At 44.5% G+C, this 24,486-nt stretch overlaps 1 long non-coding RNA gene across 1 annotated transcript in view; it reads left to right on the top strand.

Annotated features, from left to right (window-relative positions):
- Nucleotides 1-22,613, top strand: part of LOC126428275 (uncharacterized) — a 35,953-nt gene extending 13,340 nt beyond the window's left edge. Inside the window, exons 2-3 of the long non-coding RNA XR_007576808.1 lie at nucleotides 15,056-15,204; nucleotides 22,411-22,613. This is a non-coding gene — a long non-coding RNA (uncharacterized LOC126428275). The remainder of the gene's footprint in view (nucleotides 1-15,055; nucleotides 15,205-22,410) is intronic.
- Nucleotides 22,614-24,486: the final 1,873 nt, after the last annotated feature.

Genomic DNA, 24,486 nt, shown 5'->3' with positions numbered 1-24,486 from the left:
GAATAAATAGTGGCCACTATTTAAGTTCCAACCCTCGTAGAAACTTTTTGAGAAAAGCATATTTGTCCTGTCAGCTAGACAGTTGTATGCTTATGCCCTACCGGTTTCGATGATCAAAATACATTTTACATATTCATGTAAGTATAGTTGTTACTACTCATTTTTAGTAGATAGTAATTTTTACATTTTACATATACACATAAATACATAAACTTCTCATTAATCAGAAGATTTCAGTAATAATCATTATGTAGTTTACATTCAAGAATTAATTATACAGTTTTACACATTTACTTAATGATAGTTACATTATTTCATTCTTTATACATTCCTTCCAAATTACTTCCAAGATATTCCTCAATTGAGTAGCATGCTCTATTTTTAACCATGTGTCTAATACCTCCTTAAATTTAAAGTGGGTGAGGGTTTTGACTGATTGTGCGAGTTTGTTATATAACTTTAGACTTATGTGTTTGCGATTGTTGTGTGTCTGTGCCAACATAGAGTACAGTATATCAAGCATGCAGTTGTTTCTAGAGCTGTGCAAATGTAAATTGACTCTCTGTATAAATTGTTGTATATTTTCTTTTACGTATATTAAGCAGTTATACATATAGAGACTTGGGAGGGTCATTATGTTTAATAGGCTGAAGTTCTTCTTACAGGTTTCTCTAGGACCCAATCAATCCCTGAATACATCTAATTGCTTTTTTTTCCATTTGAATACACAGTTTGTGCCTGTTGAATTACCCCATAACAGAGTCCAATATTGTATCTGTGACTGAAGACTGAAAAAATGCATAGTAGCAGAGCATCAACCAACTTTTACTGGCAGAATATCTTAGTTTATACAGCAGGAATATCACGCGTGCAAGTTTGCCTGTTAGAGAGCTTATATGATCATCCCATGAGAGTCTGTAGTCTATTTTTAGTCCCAGTAGTTTGACACTGTGGTTTTCTTCTTTCTGGGCGCTACAGTCTGGAACCCCGCCACCCCTACGGTCGCGGGTTCGAATCCTGCCTCGGGCATGGATGTGCGTGATGTCCTTAGGTTAGTTAGGTTTAAGTAGTTCTAAGTTCTATGGGACTGGTGACCTCAGATGTTAAGTCCCATAGTGCCCAGAGCCATTTCTTCTTTCCGGACCTTCAGATTAAAATAAGTTTCCTTCGTTTCCATTACCACTGCAGAATTCATTTTGTAATACCTTTACTCTATTCGTATTCTTTCTGATGAATGTGTCCCTTAATAATCTGTGAATACGGAAGTATTCTTCTCCCAAGAAAGTAAGTTTCGTAACCAAAACTGACTCTTTTGTTTATTTTTCAAAATATGGCTACGGATGTGATGTGTTAGTCGCCATGTTCTTTACGTCGCCTGACGCTTGTTGACTCCGTCACTGGTCAAAACGTGCCGTCTGACATCGGAAGGTGTCACTAGTATCGCAATTTTCATCTAATCTGAATTTGCGATAGCCTGCTAGATGTGTCGGCTTCGACCGATGACGTGATGGTAGTGCCTGCTCTGATATGCCGATGCACATTTTGAACTGTGTTGCCCCATGCTCTACAGCGTTATTTGTTTTCATATTTTCGCTGGTTCTGAAAAAAATTTTTAAGCTCTGCTATGAATCAGAAAAACATTGTGCTCTGCCTAAAAAATTCTGCTGTAGTTTCTATTTTGTCGGTAATTTTAACATTTCGTCGAGTTATTACACATTGCTGTTGTGAAATACGAAGCCAGCTGCAAGTCCCACTAGCGCGCCTCATTTTGCCTCGTTTTTTGGGATGCCGGAAGTGTCGGCTGTGGCGTCCTGCAAAAGCATGTCACTGTCCTGAATTCGGTTGAGGAGATTGATTACGTGAGGGGTTTTCTTCAAAATTTGTATCCCCTCCCACCACTTGCTGAGATGTGGTCCGAACCACCCTCCCCCTTTCCCCCATATGTGAGATTTATCCCATCACCGGGTGAAAATACGTTAAAATTAATTTTTTAAAATTTGTTTTAAGCATTGATTGACACACTTTAATAAAACCATGTTGGATTGTATTTACTAAGTGCATTAAACATTCTCTTTTAGCATCTGATTAAAAACACTTTATTTTATTATATATATATATATATATATATATATATATATATATATATATATATTATTATTATTATTATTATGTGCGATTGGACCCATACGGATCACGCAAAGCTTTTCCGATTCAATTTTTTAATTCTCCAAACTTCTCTCATTCTTTCCCCATGAATTCTCTTTCTTTCCTCTGTCCATTTTGTCCCCTGTCTCTTGCAAACTTCATTCTCGGGTTGTACTTTCCAACTATTGATTTTTTGCCTGTATACATTTCTGTTTATAACTTCTGAAGAATTTATTTGTGCATTTGCTAGATCTGTTTTGGTTTCTTGTATCCAGGGTATGGTTTTCAATTTTTCAATGTATATTAAAATTTTGTGGGAGAGTCTGGGTGTTGGGAGTCTGTGGATATGACCGTAAAATTTTAGTCTTCCTTTCCGGATGTCTGCGGCGAGGTTAGATAATTTTTCTGTAGTTTTCCGAGACTGTAACCCGTATCCATCTTCCGTTCTTTTTGAGCCAAGAATCTTTCTGATAATTTTGCGTTCCTCTTTCAGGATGCCTTCCAGGTCGCCTTTTCTATGGAGTGTGAGTGTTTCGCTGGCATATAGTGCTTCGGGCTTGATTACTGTATTGTAGTGTCGTATTTTTGAGTGAATGGAGAGACACTTTTTATTGTAGATGTTGTGGGTTTTCCAGTATGCTCTTTTCAGTTTTTGCAGTCGAACTTTTTGTGCAGTTTTCTCTCCCCCTGTGCGTTCTAGGACCTCGCCTAAGTATTTAAAGAATGGAACTCTCTCAATTTGTCCATATTTTGTAGTCAGTTTTTGAGTTTCAAATTTTGAGCAGATGAATTTGGTTTTTTGGAAGGAAATTTGTAGCCCAACTTTTTCGGCGCATTCTTTGAGAATGTCTATCTGTTTAATTGTTGTGGTCTCGTTTTCTGCTAGAATGGCCACGTCATCTGCATATGCCAAGCATGAAATTTTAATACCATCTTTAGATCTTCCTAGTTGTATAGGCTTCCAGTAATTTTGATTCTTCAGTTCTTTTTCCCATTCTCGGATGACTTTGTCTAAGACAAGGTTGAAGAGGAGTGGAGACACGCCGTCACCTTGTCTGACGCCGGTTTTGATCAGGAAGGGCTCTGATATTTCACCCAGCAATTTTATCTTAGAAGTTGTGTTTGTGAGCGTTTCTTTGATAAGGTTTAGGGTTTTCGGACCGAGTCCTAGCTCCTCAAGGATAATAAAGAGAGATTGCCTATCGATTGAATCATAAGCCTTTGCGAAATCAACAAAGGAACAAATGATCGGACTGTTTCTGACTGCTTTGTATTTTAGTGTTGTCTTCAAATTGAAAATTTGTTCTGCACAGGATCGGTGAGGGCGAAAGCCAGCTTGGTATTCACCAATACTGTGTTCGAGTTGTTCTTGTGTTCGTTGAAGAAGACAAGCTGAGAGGATTTTATAAGTGACTTGGAGAAGGGAGATTCCTCGATAGTTGTTTATATCTGCCATGTCTCCCTTTTTATGCAGTGGATGAATTAGGGCGCATTTCCAATCTTCTGGTAGTTTTTCTGTCTGCCAAATGTCTGTGATGATTTGAGTGAGTTCTTTGAGGGAATTTGGTCCAAGATTTTTAAGTAGTTCTGCAGTGATATTATCTTCTCCGGATGCCTTGTTGTTTTTCAGTCTATGAATATGTCTTTGGATCTCCTCTAGTGTAGGTAGTGGGGATTCTGGATTTGTGTAGATAGCAGTTTCTTGAGGGAATCTTGAAGAAGGTTCAGGGCAATTGAGGAGTCCGGAAAAGTATCTTGCCAGCTCCTCACAATTTTCCCGATTTGTGAGCGCTAGTTTTCCATCTGGTTTTCTGAAACATAGATTTCGTGAGCCGTATCCATTGATTCTCCCAGCACAGGTCTTATAGAAGTCTCGTACATTATAGTTACGGAAATTTTCTTCAATAGACTCACACTGTTCCTTGAGGTACTTCCTCTTGACTTGTCTGATTGTTTTTGCCACTTGTCTTCTGGTGTTGTGGAAGTGATCTAGATTTTCTGGGGATTTTTTACTGTTATACTTCAGAAAGGCTTTCTTTCTTTCTTCCAGCGCTTTTTCACATCCAGAGTCCCACCAGGGGTGTTTTGTGTTCTTTTTCAATGGGATCAGTTCTTTTGCCTTCTTTGTAATTTTTGTTCGAAATTTTTCCCAAGAGTCAGCTGGTTCCATTTCCCACTCCTCCTTCAGATTGGTTTCTTTGATTGTTCGTGTGTCAAATTTCATCATGTGTGTTTTCTTCGGATAGAATTTTTTTGGGGTGAATTTCACTTTAATGCGTGTTAAGTAGTGGTCTGAGTCAATGTTCGCCCCTCTGCGGACTTGGACATCATGGATCTCTTTCTGTACGAAATAGGAGATGGCAATGTATATACACTCCTGGAAATGGAAAAAAGAACACATTGACACCGGTGTGTCAGACCCACCATACTTGCTCCGGACACTGCGAGAGGGCTGTACAAGCAATGATCACACGCACGGCACAGCGGACACACCAGGAACCGCGGTGTTGGCCGTCGAATGGCGCTAGCTGCGCAGCATTTGTGCACCGCCGCCGTCAGTGTCAGCCAGTTTGCCGTGGCATACGGAGCTCCATCGCAGTCTTTAACACTGGTAGCATGCCGCGACAGCGTGGACGTGAACCGTATGTGCAGTTGACGGACTTTGAGCGAGGGCGTATAGTGGGCATGCGGGAGGCCGGGTGGACGTACCGCCGAATTGCTCAACACGTGGGGCGTGAGGTCTCCACAGTACATCGATGTTGTCGCCAGTGGTCGGCGGAAGGTGCACGTGCTCGTCGACGTGGGACCGGACCGCAGCGACGCACGGATGCACGCCAAGACCGTAGGATCCTACGCAGTGCCGTAGGGGACCGCACCGCCACTTCCCAGCAAATTAGGGACACTGTTGCTCCTGGGGTACCGGCGAGGACCATTCGCAACCGTCTCCATGAAGCTGGGCTACGGTCCCGCACACCGTTAGGCCGTCTTACGCTCACGCCCCAACATCGTGCAGCCCGCCTCCAGTGGTGTCGCGACAGGCGTGAATGGAGGGACGAATGGAGACGTGTCGTCTTCAGTGATGAGAGTCGCTTCTGCCTTGGTGCCAATGATGGTCGTATGCGTGTTTGGCGCCGTGCAGGTGAGCGCCACAATCAGGACTGCATACGACCGAGGCACACAGGGCCAACACCCGGTATCATGCTGTGGGGAGCGATCTCCTACACTGGCCGTACACCACTGGTGATCGTCGAGGGGACACTGAATAGTGCACGGTACATCCAAACCGTCATCGAACCCATCGTTCTACCATTCCTAGACCGGCAAGGGAACTTGCCGTTCCAACAGGACAATGCACGTCCGCATGTATGCCGTGCCACCCAACGTGCTCTAGAAGATGTACGTCAACTATCCTGGCCAGTAAGATCTCCGGATCTGTCCCCCATTGAGCATGTTTGGGACTGGATGAAGCGTCGTCTCACGCGGTCTGCACGTCCAGCACGAACGCTGGTCCAACTGAGGCGCCAGGTGGAAATGGCATGGCAAGCCGTTCCACAGGACTACATCCAGCATCTCTACGATCGTCCCCATGGGAGAATAGCAGCCTGCATTGCTGCGAAAGGTGGATATACACTGTACTAGTGCCGACATTGTGCATGCTCTGTTGCCTGTGTCTATGTGCCTGTGGTTCTGTCAGTGTGATCATGTGATGTATCTGACCCCAGGAATGTGTCAATAAAGTTTCCCCTTCCTGGGACAATGAATTCACGGTGTTCTTATTTCAATTTCCAGGAGTGTATATATAAATGTCGCAGAACCTTTACTTGCCTTTGCAGATGAAATACAACATTGTTTGTACCTTCCTTTGTTCCGTATGATTACGTGGCTTTTCAGTCTCTTGATTTATGTGATCACTAAGATAATTCTTGGTGAACTTCAGCTTAGCTTCCTGCCACTAACGGTTCACTTCTTGCTCGCACACGTGTTTCGACTTGTCGCGCTGTAACAGTTTTGATACAAATTTGTGTGGAACACAGTGAGACCGTCTTGCTGAGTGTCACGACTGACTCGCTGGCGGACTTGCCGCGCAGCAGGGAAGTCGCCAGACGACATCTCGCGCGGCGCCTGTCTCAGGCCGGAGAACCCTCTGTACCCACTCGTGAACCCTCACTTCGAAGAGGCCATAAAGACAGATGAGCACTTCAGTGATGTCTGCGCTCAGGATTAATTATACAAAACGTCATCCGTTATTTTGTAGGGCGGGCAACCACAGCCAAACTTCGACATTTTTTCAAAGAAAATTCCGCACTGCCTGTATGAATGAGTTTTGTCTGCGCGAGCGCTTTCTGGATTTCGGCCAGTCAGTCAGGCCGTGTTCTTCTGCCGCGCGGCTCCTCTCAACTTGCACGGTCATTGCCGCTCCCATCATTTAAAAAATTAAAAAAATTTTTTTTTTTTAATTTTAACTACTGATTTCACCATATGACGGTACATTGGACATGAATGGTGGGGAGTGGCTACGGGGCAATGTTCAACGTTACTATGTTATAAATAGCGTATACTGCCTGAGGATGCACCGATAAGTGGTGCGAAACCGGTCGCAGATTTAATAAAAATCATTCATACAGCCAGTGCGGAACTTTCTTTGAAAAAAATTTATCCGTTATACTAATGTATGGTCTCTGAATTAAGAAGTTGACTTGGGATTTTCATTTTCCCCTTCCCCTCTTTAAATGATATTTGGTGAGATTCTGCCAGACACCTCTCCAATCCCACCGTTTTGAGCTGAGGTAATTAATTGGGAACTACAAGGTGATGGACAAAAATATTGCTCAAATTCAGGATTTTTTTCTGCATACTGGAATGTAGTAGACAAATGGGGTTTGCTGCAACGAATAAAACATACATTGACGTTTTTATTGCTATTTTTTTATTGAAAAATATTGATATTTTCACTGTGTAACTGGTATTTACCCGAAGCAGCTCCGAAAGGCGTTAGGTCGACGGTTGTTATAACTACGGTTGTGGTTATCTGAAATATGCAATTAACACATCACCCTGATCCTTACAGCTGTAATTTCAGTTCATCGCAAGGACTTGGGAAAAAATACCCCACAATTATAGATATTTGAAAAAACTGGCCATTTTTGGACCTCCCTTCTTTGACCGAAAAAATATCAACATAAAAAAATTGGCTTCAAGGGAGAGCAAAAATCATTAAAGTTGGATAAAAATTGTAGCGTATATGACGACAACCATGCCGAAAAACGTGGTTTTGATAGAAACGCGTTTAAAATTTGACAAGCATTTATCATATAAAAAACGAACTAAGGTTGAAACTTTTAGGATATCCTCGATGCGTGGTCCAGAACAACTATCGCCCCGGCTAATGGATGGTCGCTTTGTGCTACTTTGACCTGATAAGGCCACATTTTCGTCCTCAAAGCTCTTTTCTTCGCTGATCGCATCGCCGCTATCTTCTCTTATCTTCACAGCATCGGCGCATTTCGTCACCGATTTTGACTTGGAGGGCATTTGCCACGTGCATTAATGCGGTATGGCCTACATTGAATAGACATACGGCGAAGTCTGAAGAAGACAGTTTCACTTCGGCTGGGTGTTATTTTTGGAGCGTATCTCCAGTTTTGAAAAAAAAAACTGCCCAAACAACGCTCCAGGAAATCAGGTTTAGTCAAATACAGTAGTTATAAATAGGGGTAATGGTATCGGTAACGACTTGTGGCAATGGTGTTTTGTGTTTATAACTTTCCAATTCACCGTTTGCCTTAGCCCACAGAATCGTTACTTTTTGAAGTTCGAGCATAATATTTTGGGGAATAATTCTTCAATGTATATACGTTCGAATTCCACAATAAAAAAATTTCGTCACACTGTCTTCCCCCTTAGTGGACATCCTCTTAGATATGCGCACTAGCTTCTTGGAAAAGTGTAGCCGGCCGGAGTGACCGAGCGGTTAAAGGCGCTACAGTTTGGAACCGCACGACCGCTACGGTCGCGGGTTCGAATCCTGCCTCGGGTGTGGGTGTGTGTGATGTCCTTAGGTTAGTTAGGTTTAAGTAGTTCTAAGTTCTAGGGGACTTATGACCACAGCAGTTGAGTCCCATAGTGCTCAGAGCCATTTGAAAAGGTGTAATAACATGTTGTAGTAATCGTTTACATTTACGGCCTACTCTTGAAATTTACAAACATAATTTGTACGAGCGTAACAGGTTGGCATGTTCTACTTGAGCTATATAGTTAAATTTCAGTATGGGTTGCTAGCTTCATTTGTTTATCCCAAAAATGTTTTTCTTTTCAGTTAGTTCCGGGTAACGTTGTCTCCACGCCAGTAGTAGAGTTTTATATTTTCTGTTCTGACGGGTACAGTTACATTTTTGATTGTGATACATAAGCTCTGCGTACGCTGACGAGCCGAAACGTTATGACCACCTCCTTAACAGCATGTCGGTTCACCTTCGAGACGGAATACAGCAGCGATTCTGCTTCACATGGATTCGACAGGCCCTCGGTAGGCTTCTCGGGCTCTGTGGCTCCAGACGGCTGCGCTCGGGTCCCGCAGTTTCCGCAGGGTTAGAGCCAGTGGCTTGTGGCCGAGCACGTGCTGCCCGATACCATCCCAGACGTCTTCCAGCGGGTTGGCGTCAGGCGACTTTGATCGCCGAGGCATCAACGTCAGTTCACTACGATGCACCTCAAACCACTGTGGCAGGATTCTGGCCTCGTGACACGGACAGCTGGCCCGCTGGAAGATGCCATCACCATCAGGGAAGGCATCCGATGTGAAGAGATGCAGGTGATTCGCAGTAACGCTCGCACAGTGCACAGCTGTCGCTGTGACTTCGATTAACACCACAGGCCCTATGGAAGCTTGCACGCCGCGCGGGATTAGCCGAGCGGTCTGCAGCGCTGCAGTCGTGGACTGTGCGGCTGGTCCCGGCGGAGGTTCGAGCCCTCCCTCGGGCATGGGTGTGTGTGTTTGTCCTTAGGATAATTTAGGTTAAGTAGTGTGTAAGCTTAGGGACTGATGACCTTAGCAATTAAGCCCCGTAAGATTTCACACACATTTGAACATTTTTTTTTTGAAGCCTGCACGACTGTCCCCCGTGGCATAGCGTGTAAGCATTATAGCAGGGAAGGCGAATCGTCGACTTAGGTTCAGTGGGAGGTTTTTAGGGAAGTGTGGTGCAGGAGGATCTGCAGCGAATTGACGCATGGTGCAGGGAATGGCAATTGAATCTCAATGTAGACAAGTGTAATGTGCTGCGAATACATAGAAAGATAGATCCCGTATCATTTAGCTACAAAATAGCAGGTCAGCAACTGGAAGCAGTTAATTCCATAAATTATCTAGGATTACGCATTAGGAGTGATTTAAAATGGAATGATCATATAAAGTTGATCGTCGGTAAAGCAGATGCCAGACTGAGATTCATTGGAAGAATCCTAAGCAAATGGAATCCGAAAACAAAGGAAGTTGGTTACAGTACGCTTGTTCGCCCACTGCTTGAATACTGCTCAGCAGTGTGGGATCCGTACCAGATAGGGTTGATAGAAGAGATAGAGAAGATCCAACGCAGAGCAGCGCGCTTCGTTACAGGATCATTTAGTAATCGCGAAAGCGTTACGGAGATGATAAACTCCAGTGGAAGACTCTGCAGGAGAGACGCTCAGTAGCTCGGTACAGGCTTTTGTTGAAGTTTCGAGAACATACCTTCACCGAGGAATGAAACAGTGTATTGCTCCCTCCTACGTATATCTCGCGAAGAGACCGTGAGGATGAAATCAGAGAGATTAGACCCCATGCAGAAGCATACCGACAATCCTTCTTTCCACTAACGATACGAGACTGGAATAGAAGGGAGAACCGATAGAGGTACTCAAGGTACCCTCCGCCACACATCATCAGGTGGCTTGCGGAGTATGGACGTAGATGTAGATGTAGATCTGTACAGGAAGCTAGTGCTACCCATTGTTGAGCACTGTTCGAGGGTATGGCATCCGTTCCAGGTCGGATTAAAAGAAAACGTCGAAGCAATACAGGGGTGGGCTGCTGGCTTTGCTACCGGCAGGTTCGATCGACATGCAAGTGTTACGGATATTCTTCGGGAGCTCAGTTGGTAATCGCTGGACTGACGAAGACATTCATTTCGAAGAGCACTACCGAGAAACTTTTAGACAACCGGCATTCGAAGCTGACTGCAGAACGATTCTACCGCCGCGAACGTACATTTCGCGAAGGATCACCAAGAAAGTTAACAGAAATTAGAGCTCGTATGAAGGCATATACATAGTCTTTTTCCCCTCCTCTGTTTGGGAGTAGCCGGGCAGAGTGGCCGAGCTGTACTAGGCGCTACAGTCTGGAACCGCGCGACCGCTACGGTCGCAGGTTCGAATCCTGCCTCGGGTATGGATGTGTGTGATGTCCTTAGGTTAGTTAGGTTTAAGTAGTTCTAAGTTCTAGGCGACTGATGACCTCAGAAGTTAAGTCCCAAAGTGCTCAGAGCCATTTGAACCATCTGTTTGGGAGTAGAACAGGAAAGGAAGTGACTAGTACTCTCCGCCACGTACCGTAACGTGGCTTGGGGACTATGGATGTATATGTAGATAATACAGCAGTCGTAACTGCAGATGTCGCTGGGTGAAGTCGGAAGCGGGCAGGGGTCACCTGCTGCCGCGCGTTGGACGGCGCCTTCCAGAACACTGGCGGCCGCTCCAGCGCTGCTCTCTGTCTCCAGGTCTGCCACAACCGCCACCTGTCCCAGTTTTCAGAGGAGACGAGCCTCGAGCCTGCAGCCGCCCCGCGACCTTGGGCGGACGTCGAACACCTTGCCGTACACTTGTGGCCTCACTCTCCTTCAGCCGCTTTCCACTGATGCTCACATCTGCAGCACGCCAACAGCTGACCAATTGGTCATTTCCGAGGTGCTCGTTCCCACGCGTTCCCCGTCACTGACGGAAGTAGAAGTAAATCGAGGCCTGCCGCAGGGAACTGCGTTGGCATCCTTGCTTGATGTGATGTATATTAATAACCTGTCAGATAACATTAATTTCAAACCAAGTGTCTTTTTTATTACAATGAAACTATGTATAATAAAATACTATCTGAAAAAGCTGCACAAATTTTCAGTCAGGTCTTAGATTTCGAAGGGCAACTTGTTTCAGATGTTCAGAATCGTAAAATTGTGCACTTCACACAACGGAAAAGCTTTGTATCCTAATTACAATATGATTTAATCACATTAGCAACCAGTCGACTCATACAAATACCTGATAAAACACTTTGTGCGGTTATGAAATAGAACGGTCACCTAAGTTCAGTCGCAGGTAAAGCGGGCGGCTGAGTTCATTTTATTGGCAGGATAACAGGGAACTTGATAGATCTAGAAAGGAGATTGCTTACAAAACACTCGTGAGACTCATCATAGAATATTGCTCAAATGTGTGGCACCTGTGCCAAGTAGGACTGCAAAGGAGACTGTTTACGAACACTTCTTTTTCCCGTCTTAAAACAGTGCTCATTTTTTGTGGAAACCCTTATTAAATGAGGAATCTAAGAGTGTAACACAGTTCCCTATGTACCAAATCCATAGGGACCAGAAAGACAAGTTCAGCATAATTACACGTCGCACAGAGTCATTTAAGCAGTCATCGGTCCAGCACTTCGTACACGAAATCTAAATCTATGGTGCAATGAGAAGTACCCTCTGCCATACACTGGAGAGTGGCTTGTAGATTATGAATGCAGACGTAGACGTATCCGAGCTGCTATCGGTGCTTTTTCGCTCAGTGCACTGACTCTGTCGGTTACCAGAAACCTTACGCTTCTGCCTCTCCTTCCCTTGGCGGTTCTGGCGCTGCAGTCCGGAACCACCGGACTGCTACGGTCGCAGGTTCGAATCCTGCCTCGGGTATGGGTGTGTGTGATGTCCTTAGGTTAGTTTAAGTAGTTCTAAGTTCTAGGGGACTTATGACCTAAGATGTTGAGTCCCATAGTGCTCAGAGCCATTTGAACCATTTCTCCTTCCCTTGCCTCTAACGAAAACACCACAAGTGCCGTAACCCGATCTCAGTAGACCCAAAATATGCGAACACGTCTCTCAGCTTATCCGTAGATACTCGGCCGTTTCTGAGGAAACGACTGTCAGAGATTCCGACGTAATTTAGATGCATTTTAGCGCAGCCCAATTTCCGAAACCCAGTTACTGTTTTTGTCTAATTTGTTTATTTTTTTCGTTTATGTCCACAGCAAGTTACTACACGATTATTTCGTATCAAGTTAGGGGATACAAGGGCGTTATATTAATCGTAAAATTACATCTGGGTTTGACAATAAGTCTAATTCATATTATATTATACAGGGCGTTCAAAAAGAAAAGTCTAGAATACTTTGAGAGGAGGTAGTACTCATCGAAACAAGAAAAACAAGTCCAGTAAACATGGATGCGGAAATGCATACTTTCTGCCATAAACGCGTGTTTACAGGTGTTCAACGAGGCGTCCATTCATAACAATGCACTCCTCTGCTCTCCGGCACAAGGAATGACGAACGTTTTGAAGTATACCCGCTTGTTGTTGTGCCAGCTGGCACACATCGAAGACGCGACCCTGTAGTGTCCACACATTGTTGACTGTCGTGGCGTAGACCAATTCCTTCAAGTTTCCCCATAACCAAATGTCTAGGGGACTGAGGTCTGGGGAACGAGCAGGCTTGATGACATCAACTTTCATCTGGCATCCTTAGGCAAGGAGGTTTGACGGTAATCTTTCAATATTTGTATTTGTTGCTGCAGTGGCACAGCCTCTAGCTAAGTAGGAGATACATTAATGAGAAAGTCCAGATAATGGGTCCCAGTTAAACCTTGTGGTAGTAGTATGGCCCTATTAATCTGTCGCCAAGTACGCTCGATTGAGAATCGGTTTTGGTGCCGTCTTTCCTGAATTGCTTGCGCATTTACACCTGCTCGTACACGCTGGTTATGGAAATTCACAACACCATCTCTCGTGAACCTGCCTCATCAGTAAATAAAATGTTGGATGTAAACAGTGGATCTGCGGCACACTTCTGCAACAGCCGTTGACAGAACCGCCGCCTGCGGTGATGATCCTGTGGCCTTAGGGCCTGAACGAGGTGTGGGTGATATGGGTACAGCAATCGTTACTGACGTACCCCCAGATACGAGAGTGAGAGACGCCTTCTGCTGCTGCCGATCGTCGCACACTGGTCCCAGGGGTTTCCTCATCGAACGTAGGAGGCGCTCCTCCGTGTCAGGCGGGGCCTCCCACAGTCAGTCTACCGAGGTGCGAGGGCACCTCTCAGACGCTGGAAAAGTCTGCCAAACAGTTGATCAGAGGGCACTCTGCGCTGTGGACATTTTTTCAGCGTAGGGGGCATCGGCTCACAGGCTACCTCCATTTGCTAAACCATAGCACAATATCAAATCCGCCATTTCACTGGTCGAGTAGTAGACTTCCATTTCTAAAAGTGGTAGAAGAGAGAAAATGTAAATGTACTGCACTATTCGTACGTACAAACATCAATAACAGTAAACACTTAAGTAAATCCGCGTGTGGAAGATGGTAAAACACTATGATACATACCTAGGGCTGACAGCACTATACAATAAGAGCCATAGACACGACGAAAACTAACGTAGCATCGAACCGCACAACTGACTGCATGCCACCTAATGGTAGGTAGAGAACCGTGAGTATGACAGCACAATACCCTGCCTACACATTTGGCGGAGCACCGACGCAAGCGTCGCGCAGCCCCTCCATAAACACGTGTCTATCTCGGAAAGTATGCGTTTCCCGGACCCATCTTTATTGGACTTATTTTTCTTGTTTCGATGACCTCTCAAAGTATCTGACTTTTTTTTTGAACACTTTTTTTTGAACACCCTGTATGATACATGTGTGTACGGTATTTTCAGGAGATGCGACATTTTTGAAATTCTTATATTCTTGTATTTCGTTCTTGTATCAGTTGCCATATTTTGTTCTTATGTCTGCTCTCGAGGAAGATTTGGTGCATTCCCTTTATGATACCGTTTGTGAAAACATTCGAAACAGAAGTTTCAACAGCACGAGCACTGCGCCAAGGGTGTTTGCCACAGAGACATTTCTTCGTATGGATTTGACGTGGGAAAGAAACGTCGTTAACATTGCTGAAGATTTCACGCGTTGCCAATAATTTCGCGGCAAACCACGCATAACGGACAACTTTTCCGAAAAGTGACGCTTCCTATTGATTAAGAATCAAGACACAATAGAGAAATTTCACCGAAAACAATATGACATAAATTTTCCATTCACTTCCCCCCCCCCTCCTTTTTTTAAATTCATTAATCAGACATACAGTCACTTAACGAATAAGAACAATCTTATTTGAGTATGCACTGGAAAACATTCGCATAGTAATCTTTTAAGGACTGGGTAGATAAATGAAATAAACAATAAAATAAAATAACATAAAAATGCAGTAATCGGGTTTCGAACTCGGGATGCAAAAGTGAAAATCTGCGCCGCTAGCCACTTTACGACTAGCTGGGCTGAGCTTATCGCGCGCTAAAAGGCATTGGAATTCGTCGGAAACTTTGATGACGGTCGTTTCCTCAGAAACGGTCGAGTATCTACGGATAAACCGAGACACTAGTTTGGTTATCTTGACCCCTCTTCCACTGAGTGAAGTTTCTGAGAAATCGGGTTACGGCACCTCACGTGTTCTCCTCGTAAATTGTGAAGATAAGAACGTATTGCTGCACCAGGATTTGAGGCCACTGCTTCCGCGCTGGTGTGCATTATCAACCTCGGCCCAGTTTTGACGCTGCGGACACGCTGGGAGCAGTCATTTCGATAATACTGCTAAAAGCCGGTGTTTATTGTTTTGCAGTTGGTGCTGAACTCGGAAGAGGATGCAGGCGACATCGAAGCGATGCAAGAGGAGTCGGCCAACGAGGGCGGCTTCGACGTCAGTGTCGGTGGCGACGGCGCGGAGGAGGGGCAGGCGGAGTGGCTGGAGCGGCGCGGCGTCCCTGCCAGGTGGGCGGCTGTCCAGGGCTCCAGACGTACTGGAACATCAGTCACGGGGTAGCAGGGGGGCGCGAGTCACCTGCGAACGTAGAGGACGTGTAGGTCGCACTGCCTTAAAAGAGGACTGGAGCGAGTTTTCGACTCACTGTTAACACTGTGCATGCAATGCCCCTTTTTTATTTGAACTTAACAACTATCTATTGCAATATGCTGACATGCATGTGACGGGTCAGCCAAAAGTCCCTTAGCAGTTGAAAATGCAATTCACAGATTTATTTATTTAGTTCGTAAGGCTCACATGTAGTGTAAAATATACATTAGTGTATGTATATAACAATAATACAGAAGGACAAAACTAATTAAATGTCAATATCTAAGTTTTTTAAGCCGCGTAAGAGCTGCATCGTCAGCTTTCATGAGGTCGCTGCAACTCCCCTGTTAGGAACGCAAGGGGTATTCATCCCTAATGTGCTTGACTGTCTGGTTCAGAGCTCCACAGTCACAAACCGGAGATGGTGAAGCACACCATTTGTAAAGTGAATCTCACGCGCCGACCGAGCCCAGTGCGAGCTCTGTTCACTTAGACCCACAGCTTCCTGTTGAGTTCTGTGTCAGCAGTATCAACAGCTATACTTTCGGAACCACTCACGCTTTGCAGGATTTTCAATAAGTTGGCGCTTCTGACCAAACAGGTGTCTCACCTCGATATTTCTGGCATCTAGCTGTTCTACTTGGTTTCTTAAACGGAATCTATTTCGTCGTTGGGGTAGTTCCAGATTCTCCTGTAGCTTGCAGTATTCTCTAAGCGAGGCCTCACTTCTGTGGATTCCTTGTTCATATGTGTTCCTCAGCAGAGAAAGTCAAGAAATAGGTGCTGGCTGGATTGTCCCAGTAATTTAACTGCATAGTGTGGTCCAACTGGACGTCGATCAGGTTGGTGTGGCAGCTGATCAGCCACACCAGGGCACAGTACTGGCTGCTGACAAGACCGGGGCAATGGATGACATGCTCCCCATGTCATTTCACAAAATGTGTTAATAATGTTGTTACGAGTTTTTATCTTGGCAGCGGTATTTGCAAGATGTCTTTTACACGAAAGGATGCGGTCAAGGGCGACACCAACGTACATAGCGTACTCGCATGGCGAATGGAATGCGTACTGGAATGCGGTAGACAAATGGGGTTTACTGCAACGAATAAAGCGTACATAGAAGTTTATATTAGTATTTTTTATTCAAAAATGTTAATATCTTCACTGTGTAACTGGGATTTTCCCGAGGCAGCTCTGAAAGGAGGTAGATCGACGGTTGTCGCTGTAACTCCCGTTGTGGTTATCTGAAACATGAAAACAACATATGTCCTTCAGCCTTACATATGTAATTTCACTTCATCATAGGGATTTGCAAACAAGAAAAAATTCGCAAAATTATTGATATTTGAAAAAATGGCCATTTTTGGAACCTTCACTTTGCTGAAAAAATCCTAAATATTAACATAAAAAATATCGGCTACGGTGAACTGAAGAGAATTCAATTAGCTTCAACAAAACTTGAAACTTCGGGAAATCATCGATGTTGTTGTTGTGGTCTTCAGTCCTGAGACTGGTTTGATGCAGCTCTCCATGCTACTCTATCCTGTGCAAGCTTCTTCATCTCCCAGTACCTACTGCAACCTACATCCTGCAACCTACATCCTTCTGAATCTGCTTAGTGTATTCATCTCTTGGTCTCCCTCTACGATTTTTACCCTCCACGCTGCCCTCCAATGCTAAATTTGTGATCCCTTGATGCCACAAAACATGTCCTACCAACCGATCCCTTCTTCTAGTCAAGTTGTGCCACAAACTTCTCTTCTCCCCAATCCTATTCAATAGCTCCTCATTAGTTACGTGATCTACCCACCTTATCTTCAGCATTCTTCTGTAGCACCACATTTCGAAAGCTTCTATTCTCTTCTTGTCCAAACTAGTTATCGTCCATGTTTCACTTCCATACATGGCTACACTCCATACAAATACTTTCAGAAACGACTTCCTGACACTTAAATCTATACTCGATGTTAACAAATTTCTCTTCTTGAGAAACGCTTTCCTTGCCATTGCCAGTCTACATTTTATATCCTCTCTACTTCGACCATCATCGGTTATTTTACTCCATAAATAGCAAAACTCCTTTACTACTTTAAGTGTCTCATTTCCTAATCTAATTCCCTCAGCATCACCCGACTTAATTTGACTACATTCCATTATCCTCGTTTTGCTTTTGTTGATGTTCATCTTATATCCTCCTTTCAAGACACTGTCCATTCCGTTCAACTGCTCTTCCAAGTCCTTTGCTGTCTCTGACAGAATTACAATGTCATCGGCGAACCTCAAAGTTTTTACTTCTTCTCCATGAATTTTAATACCTACTCCGAATTTTTCTTTTGTTTCCTTTACTGCTTGCTCAATATACAGATTGAATAACTTCGGGGAGAGGCTACAACCCTGTCTCACTCCTTTCGCAACCACTGCTTCCCTTTCATGCCCCTCGACTCTTATAACTGCCATCTAGTTTCTGTACAAATTGTAAATAGCCTTTCGCTCCCTGTATTTTACCCCTGACACCTTCAGAATTTGAAAGAGAGTATTCCAGTTAACATTGTCAAAAGCTTTGTCTAAGTCTACAAATGCTAGAAATGTAGGTTTGCCTTTTCTTAATCTTTCTTCTAAGATAAGTCGTAAGGTCAGTATTGCCTCACGTGTTCCAACATTTCTACGGAATCCAAACTGATCTTCCCCGAGGTCCGCTTCTACCAGTTTTTCCATTCGTCTGTAAAGAATTCGCGTTAGTATTTTGCAGCTGTGACTTATTAAACTGATAGTTCGGTAATTTTCACATCTGTCAACACCTGCTTTCTTTGGGATTGGAATTATTATATTCTTCTTGAAGTCTGAGGGTATTTTGCCTGTTTCATACATCTTGCTCACCAGATGGTAGAGTTTTGTCATGACTGGCTCTCCCGAGGCCATCAGTAGTTCTAATGGAATGTTGTCTACTCCCGGGGCCTTGTTTTGACTCAGGTCTTTCAGTGCTCTGTCAAACTCTTCACGCAGTATCTTATCTCCCATTTCGTCTTCATCTACATCCTCTTCCATTTCCATAATATTGTCCTCAAGTACATCGCCCTTGTATAAACCCTCTATATACTCCTTCCATCTTTCTGCCTTCCCTTCTTTGCTTAGAACTGGGTTGCCATCTGAGCTCTTGATATTCATACAAGTGGTTCTATTCTGTCCAAAGGTCTCTTTAATTTTCCTGTAGGCAGTATCTATCTTACCCCTAGTGAGATAAGCCTCTACATCCTTACATTTGTCCTCTAGCCATCCCTGCTTAGCCATTTTGCACTTCCTGCCGATATCATTTTTGAGACGTTTGTATTCCTTTTTGCCTGCTTCATTTACTGCATTTTTATATTTTCTCCTTTCATCAATTAAATTCAATATTTCTTCTGTTACCCAAGGATTTCTATTAGCCCTTGTCTTTTTACCTACTTGATCCTCTGCTCCCTTCACTACTTCATCCCTCAGAGCTACCCATTCTTCTTCTATTGTATTTCCTTTCCCCATTCCTGTCAATTGTTCCCTTATGCTCTCCCTGAAACTCTCTACAACATCTGGTTCTTTCAGTTTATCCAGGTCCCATCTCCTTAAATTCCCCCCTTTTTGCAGTTTCTTCAGTTTCAATCTGCAGTTCATAAGCAATAGATTGTGGTCAGAATCCACATCTGCCCCAGGAAATGTCTTACAATTTAAAACCTGGTTCCTAAATCTCTGTCTTACCATTATATAATCTATCTGATACCTTTTAGTATCTCCAGGATTCTTCCAGGTATACAACCTTCTTTTATGATTCTTGAACCAAGTGTTAGCTATGATTAAGTTATGCTCTGTGCAAAATTCTACAAGGCGGCTTCCTCTTTCATTCCTTCCCCCCAATCCATATTCACTTACTATGTTTCCTTCTCTCCCTTTTCCTACTGACGAATTCCAGTCACCCATGGTCCATAATGACTACCGCCCTGGCTAGTGGACGGCATTTCATCGCCGATTTTGATTTGAAGGACATTTGACAAGTTCACTAACGCAGTGTGGACTACACTGAATGGACATAAGGCCAAATTTGAGGCAATGTTGACAATTTCGGTTCGGCTGGATGTTAATTTTGGAGCGTATCTACAAATGAGACTATTGAAACTTTCGTTCACATTTTGAATAAAACCGCCCAAGCAACGATCCAGCAAATGAGGTTTACTCAAATCGGTATAAATAGGACTGATGGCATCGGTAACGACTTGTGGCAATGTCGTTTTGTGTTTATAACTTTCCAGTTCACCGTTTGCTTTAGCGCGCTGCTAACTGGACAAGGATTGCTCGCCAGCAGCGCGGAAGTGATGTTGAGGATTACCATCCGATGAACTCTTGTAAGGTAGTGTGGCGCAAATAGCATTGTACGTATTCTCAGCAGAGTCGACGTTAACACGAACAGCTTTGCCATATACAAAAATGGTCCAAATGGCTCTAAAGACTATGGGACTTAACATCTGAGGTCATCAGTCCCCTAGAACTTAGAACTACTTAAACCTGACTAACCTAAGGACATCACGCACATCCATGCCCGAGACAGGATTCGAACCTGCGACCGTAGGGGTCGCTCCGTTCCGGACTGAAGCGCCTAGAGCCGCACGGCGACCGCGGCCGGCCTTGCCATATACAGGGAGATTCAAAAAGAATACCACAACTTTAGGAATTTAAACCTCTGCAACGACAAAAGGCAGAGCTAAGCACTATCTGTCGGCGAATTAAGGGAGCTATAAAGTTTCATTTAGTTGTACATTTGTTCGCCATTTCAGCCAATAAAGTTTTTGGTCCCTTTTTCTTCGAAGGTGCTACTGTAACTGGACTACAGTATCTGGAGATGTTAGAGAATTGGCTGTTCCCTCAGCTCGAACAAGAAGCACAATAATTCATATTTCAGCAGGATGGAGCGCCACCACATTGGCACTTATCTGTCCGTAATTACCTGAACGTCAACTACCCGAGGCGATGGATCGGCCGCCAGGCAGCCCGTAACAGAGCACGTCATCACTGGCCTCCAAGAAGCCCTGATCTTACCCCCTGCGATTTTTTCTTATGGGGGTATGTTAAGGATGTGGTGTTTCGGCCACCTCTCCCAGCCACCATTGATGATTTGAAACGAGAAATAACAGCAGCTATCCAAACTGTTACGCCTGATATGCTACAGAGAGTGTGGAACGAGTTGGAGTATCGGGTTGATATTGCTCGTGTGTCTGGAGGAGGCCATATTGAACATCTCAGAACTTGTTTTTGAGTGAAAAAAAAAAAACCTTTTTAAATACTCTTTGTAATGATGTATAACAGAAGGTTATATTATGTTTCTTTCATTAAATACACATTTTTAAAGTTGTGGTATTCTTTTTGAATCACCCTGTACAGCTGACAGCGTCTGCCAGGTGTCAACATAAGAAAAGTGTAACTCTACTACGTGTTCGAGACACTGATAAACGTTTGTACCATAAGAATCGGTCCTAAACATCTGGTTGACGCAACGAAGGGAGTGTGAGCGCGGAACCCGTTCTCTAACGCCGAGGCAAGCTGTCCACGCTCGGCTTCAAACGTTCACAGAATCGTTGCCTTTTGAAGTACGCGCATAATATTTTGGGCAATAATTCTTCAATGTATTTACATTCGAATTCCGTAATAAAAAAAATTCGAGTTTTTTGGACCGTCACCCTGTCGTTCCCCCTTTAGCCAATTCCGATCGCCGGCCGCTGTGGCCGAGCAGTTCTGGGCGCTTGAGTCCGGAACTGCGCGACCGCTACGGCGCAGGTTCGAATCCTGCCTCGGGTATGGATGTGTGTGATGTCCTTAGGTTAGTTGGGTTTAAGTAGTTCTAAGTTCTAGGGGACTGATGACCTCAGATGTTAAGTCCCATAGTGCTAAGAGCCATTTGAAGCAATTCCGATTGAAGACGATCGAACGCTGTATGTTGCGGAAACAAGGACTATCGGCGTTAAGTTGTGCAAGTATGTTCGGCCACTGCGCTAGCCGTGTCTACACAAAAAAATGGCTCTGAGCATTATGGGACTTAACTTCTGAGGCCATCAGGCCCCTAGGACTTAGAACTACTTAAACCTAACTAACCTAAGGACATCGCACACATCCATGCCCGAGACAGGATTCGAACCTGCGACCGTAGCGGTCGCGCGGTTCCAGACGTGCCTACACAGATGGGATACACTTCCCAGACTTACATCGAAGACGAGGACGAAACTTTGACTGACGTGTTTACATAAAAATGGTAAATAAACGTACGACATAAAACATCCTTTCCGTTGTTATTGTTCATTTTTATAGAAGTACTTCTAATGCTAGTTTTTGCAGGTAATGTCTTCCTGTAATTAATTTTCAGTCAGTGAGTGAACATCATTTCGGCGAATAATTCGAGCTTAAAACAGCTTTGTCAAATTTCATGAAAAACAATGTATTTTTGTTGCTGTTTTTCCAGTCTTGTGTAAATTATTTACATTGCATTTCGCGTTTGTTGTACGTTGCTACATTACTCGTAATTTTTTTACAAAGAGTAACATACGATCAAAAGTTGCAAAATATTAGGTCAATTTTTTCAAGCGTAGCTGAATACATATTTCTGTTTCTTGAAAAGTAAAACTGGACTAAAGTAGATCATTTTATCGTTTGGACCATAGCAGTGTGTAAATTCTTAATTTGGCGCAAAAATGAACCCAATTGGGCGCTTGGTTCAGTTACTATGGTTAAAAATCGAAAATTCGTTTTTTTTAAAAAAAATTTTAATATAAATGACGGTTTGGGGAGGGTGCAGTAACGGCGTACTTCCGCTGCGGGCTATTGCAAAGATTGTTAGCCTAATCCGTTATTGACATTTTAACTTTTGAAACTTTTGAAAAATAGTTTTTGCTAAGTAGGCTGGCTATTGCAATATAGACATTCCTTCCAGCGGTACACCATTACAGAGTTTTGATCTAGTTTCGTAGCTATATTTGGTTCGTTAGCTCTATTCTAGATGAGTATTGGTGTTTACTGGAATGGTGCGAGCACGGTTAGCGTGTAAATCATTTGTATTGTGATCACGTGCAAAGCAGAAATGCAGAGTCTTAAAGTATGACTTGTGATTCCAGCTTTCCAGGAGACGAAGGTAAAGAAGAGAAGTGCAGCGGTGATGAAGAGGAGAGGGAAGTGGCGCTGGGTAAAAACGATGCGAAACCGCCGAAGTAGCGAGACACGGCGGGGTTTCCCGGAGCGCCCAGCTGCGGCGGGGCGTCCCCGCGCTGCCTGCGGCGGCCAGAACTTTTGTTGATGTTTATTAGTTGTTGCAACGCTATTTCTCCCTTTCGATTACAATAAACGAGTTAGTGTGCACGTCTAGACGTCACGCATAGAAGCACTGCCAACGTTTAAAATTGTGACATGACGAAGGCGGCGTGCAACAGACGTCAGGTTGGTGTTAAATGTACCACGTGCTCTAACACACTAAAGATTTATTTCTGTGCCAAGGCAAAAAGTAAACCTACGTCCTGTACATAACGAAATATCGTACGTCAGGTTCCTCATTTTTGAACGTCGCTTGTTTGTGAGAAGCTAGCGTTGCGCGTCGTGTGAGGAGGGGAATCGTCCGACGTTGCGGAATTCCAGAGCGGAAGGACGGCGGCGTAGTCACACTGCGATGCTGTCGCTGCCGCACCACTGTCGTTGGAGTACGGAATCTGTGGGTTCGGTAGAACGGCAGTCGACACGGAGCAGGATCTTAACAGCCCCACGTGACTAGCCCCCGAGAGGACGGCCACGTTGTTCACTCGGCCGTGCAGGACGTACCGGCAGCAGCTCGACTTTGGAAGTGGGTTGGTTCGCAGCGAAACAAACAAGCATCGACACGACCGGCAGCGGCCCCGGCCCAGACAGCAAAGCAGCCAACAGCACAACAAACTGTGTGCCTGGTAAAATTACTGATTTTTGAGTTGATACGTGAACGAGATTAACAGACAAGACATACATAGTTCTGTATGTGGAAATGAGGCAAAAACGATTAAGAACGCGTAACTGCGATTAATTATGCGCTACTGTCCATTAAAATTGCTACAACACGAATATGACGTGCTACAAACGCGAAATTTAACCGACAGGAAGAAGATGCTGTGATATGCAAATGGTTAGCTTTTCAGAGCATTCACGCAAGGCTGACGCCGGTGGCGACACCTACAACGTGCTGAAATGAGGAAAGTTTCCCACCGATTTCTCATACACAAGCAGCAGTTGACCGGCGTTGCCTGGTCAAACGTTGTTGTGATGCCTCGTGTAAGGAGGAGAAATGCGTACCATCACGTTTCCGACTTTGATAAAGGTCGGATTGTAGCCTATCGCGATTGCGGTTTATCGTATCGCGACATTGCTGCTCGCGTTGGTCGAGATCCAATGACTGTTAGCAGAATATAGAATCGGTGGGTTCAGGAGGGTAATACGGAACGCCGTGCTGGATCCCAACGGCCTCGTATCACTAGCAGTCGAGGTGACAGGCATCTTATCCGCACGGCTGTAACGGATCGTGCAGCCACGTATCGATCGCTGAGTCAACAAATGGGGACGTTTGCAAGACAACAACCATGTGCACGAACAGTTCGACGACGTTCGCAGCAGCATGGACTATCAGCTCGGAGACCGTGGCTGTGGTTACCCTTGACGCTGCATCACAGACAGGAGCGCCTGCGACGGTGTACTCGACGATGAACCTGGGTGCACGAATGGCAAAACGTCATTTTTTCGGATGAATCCAGGTTCTGTTTACAGCATCATGATGGTCGCATCCGTGTTTGCCGACATCGCGGTGAACGCACATTGGAAGCGTGTATTCGTCATCACCATATTGGCGTATCACCCGGCTTGATGGTATGGGGTGCCATTCGTTACAGGTCTCGGTCACCTCTTGTTCGCATTGACGGCACTCTGAACAGTGGACGTTACATTTCAGATGTGGCTCTAACCTTCATTCGATCCCTGCGAAACCCTACATTTCAGCAGGATAATGCACGACCGCATGTTGCAGGTCGTGTACGGGCCTTTCTGGATACAGAAAATGTTCGACTGCTGCCCTGGCCAGCACATGCTCCAGATCTCTCTCCAATTGAAAACGTCTGGTCAATGGTGGTTGAGCTACTGGCTAGTCACAATACGCCAGTCACTACTCTTGATGAACTGTGGTA

Source organism: Schistocerca serialis, chromosome 12 (genome assembly GCF_023864345.2).
Source record: "Schistocerca serialis cubense isolate TAMUIC-IGC-003099 chromosome 12, iqSchSeri2.2, whole genome shotgun sequence".
NCBI classification, from domain to species: Eukaryota; Metazoa; Arthropoda; class Insecta; order Orthoptera; family Acrididae; genus Schistocerca; species Schistocerca serialis.
The sequence above is the reverse complement of the archived record's forward strand: the minus strand, read 5'-3'. Positions and strand labels throughout refer to the sequence as shown.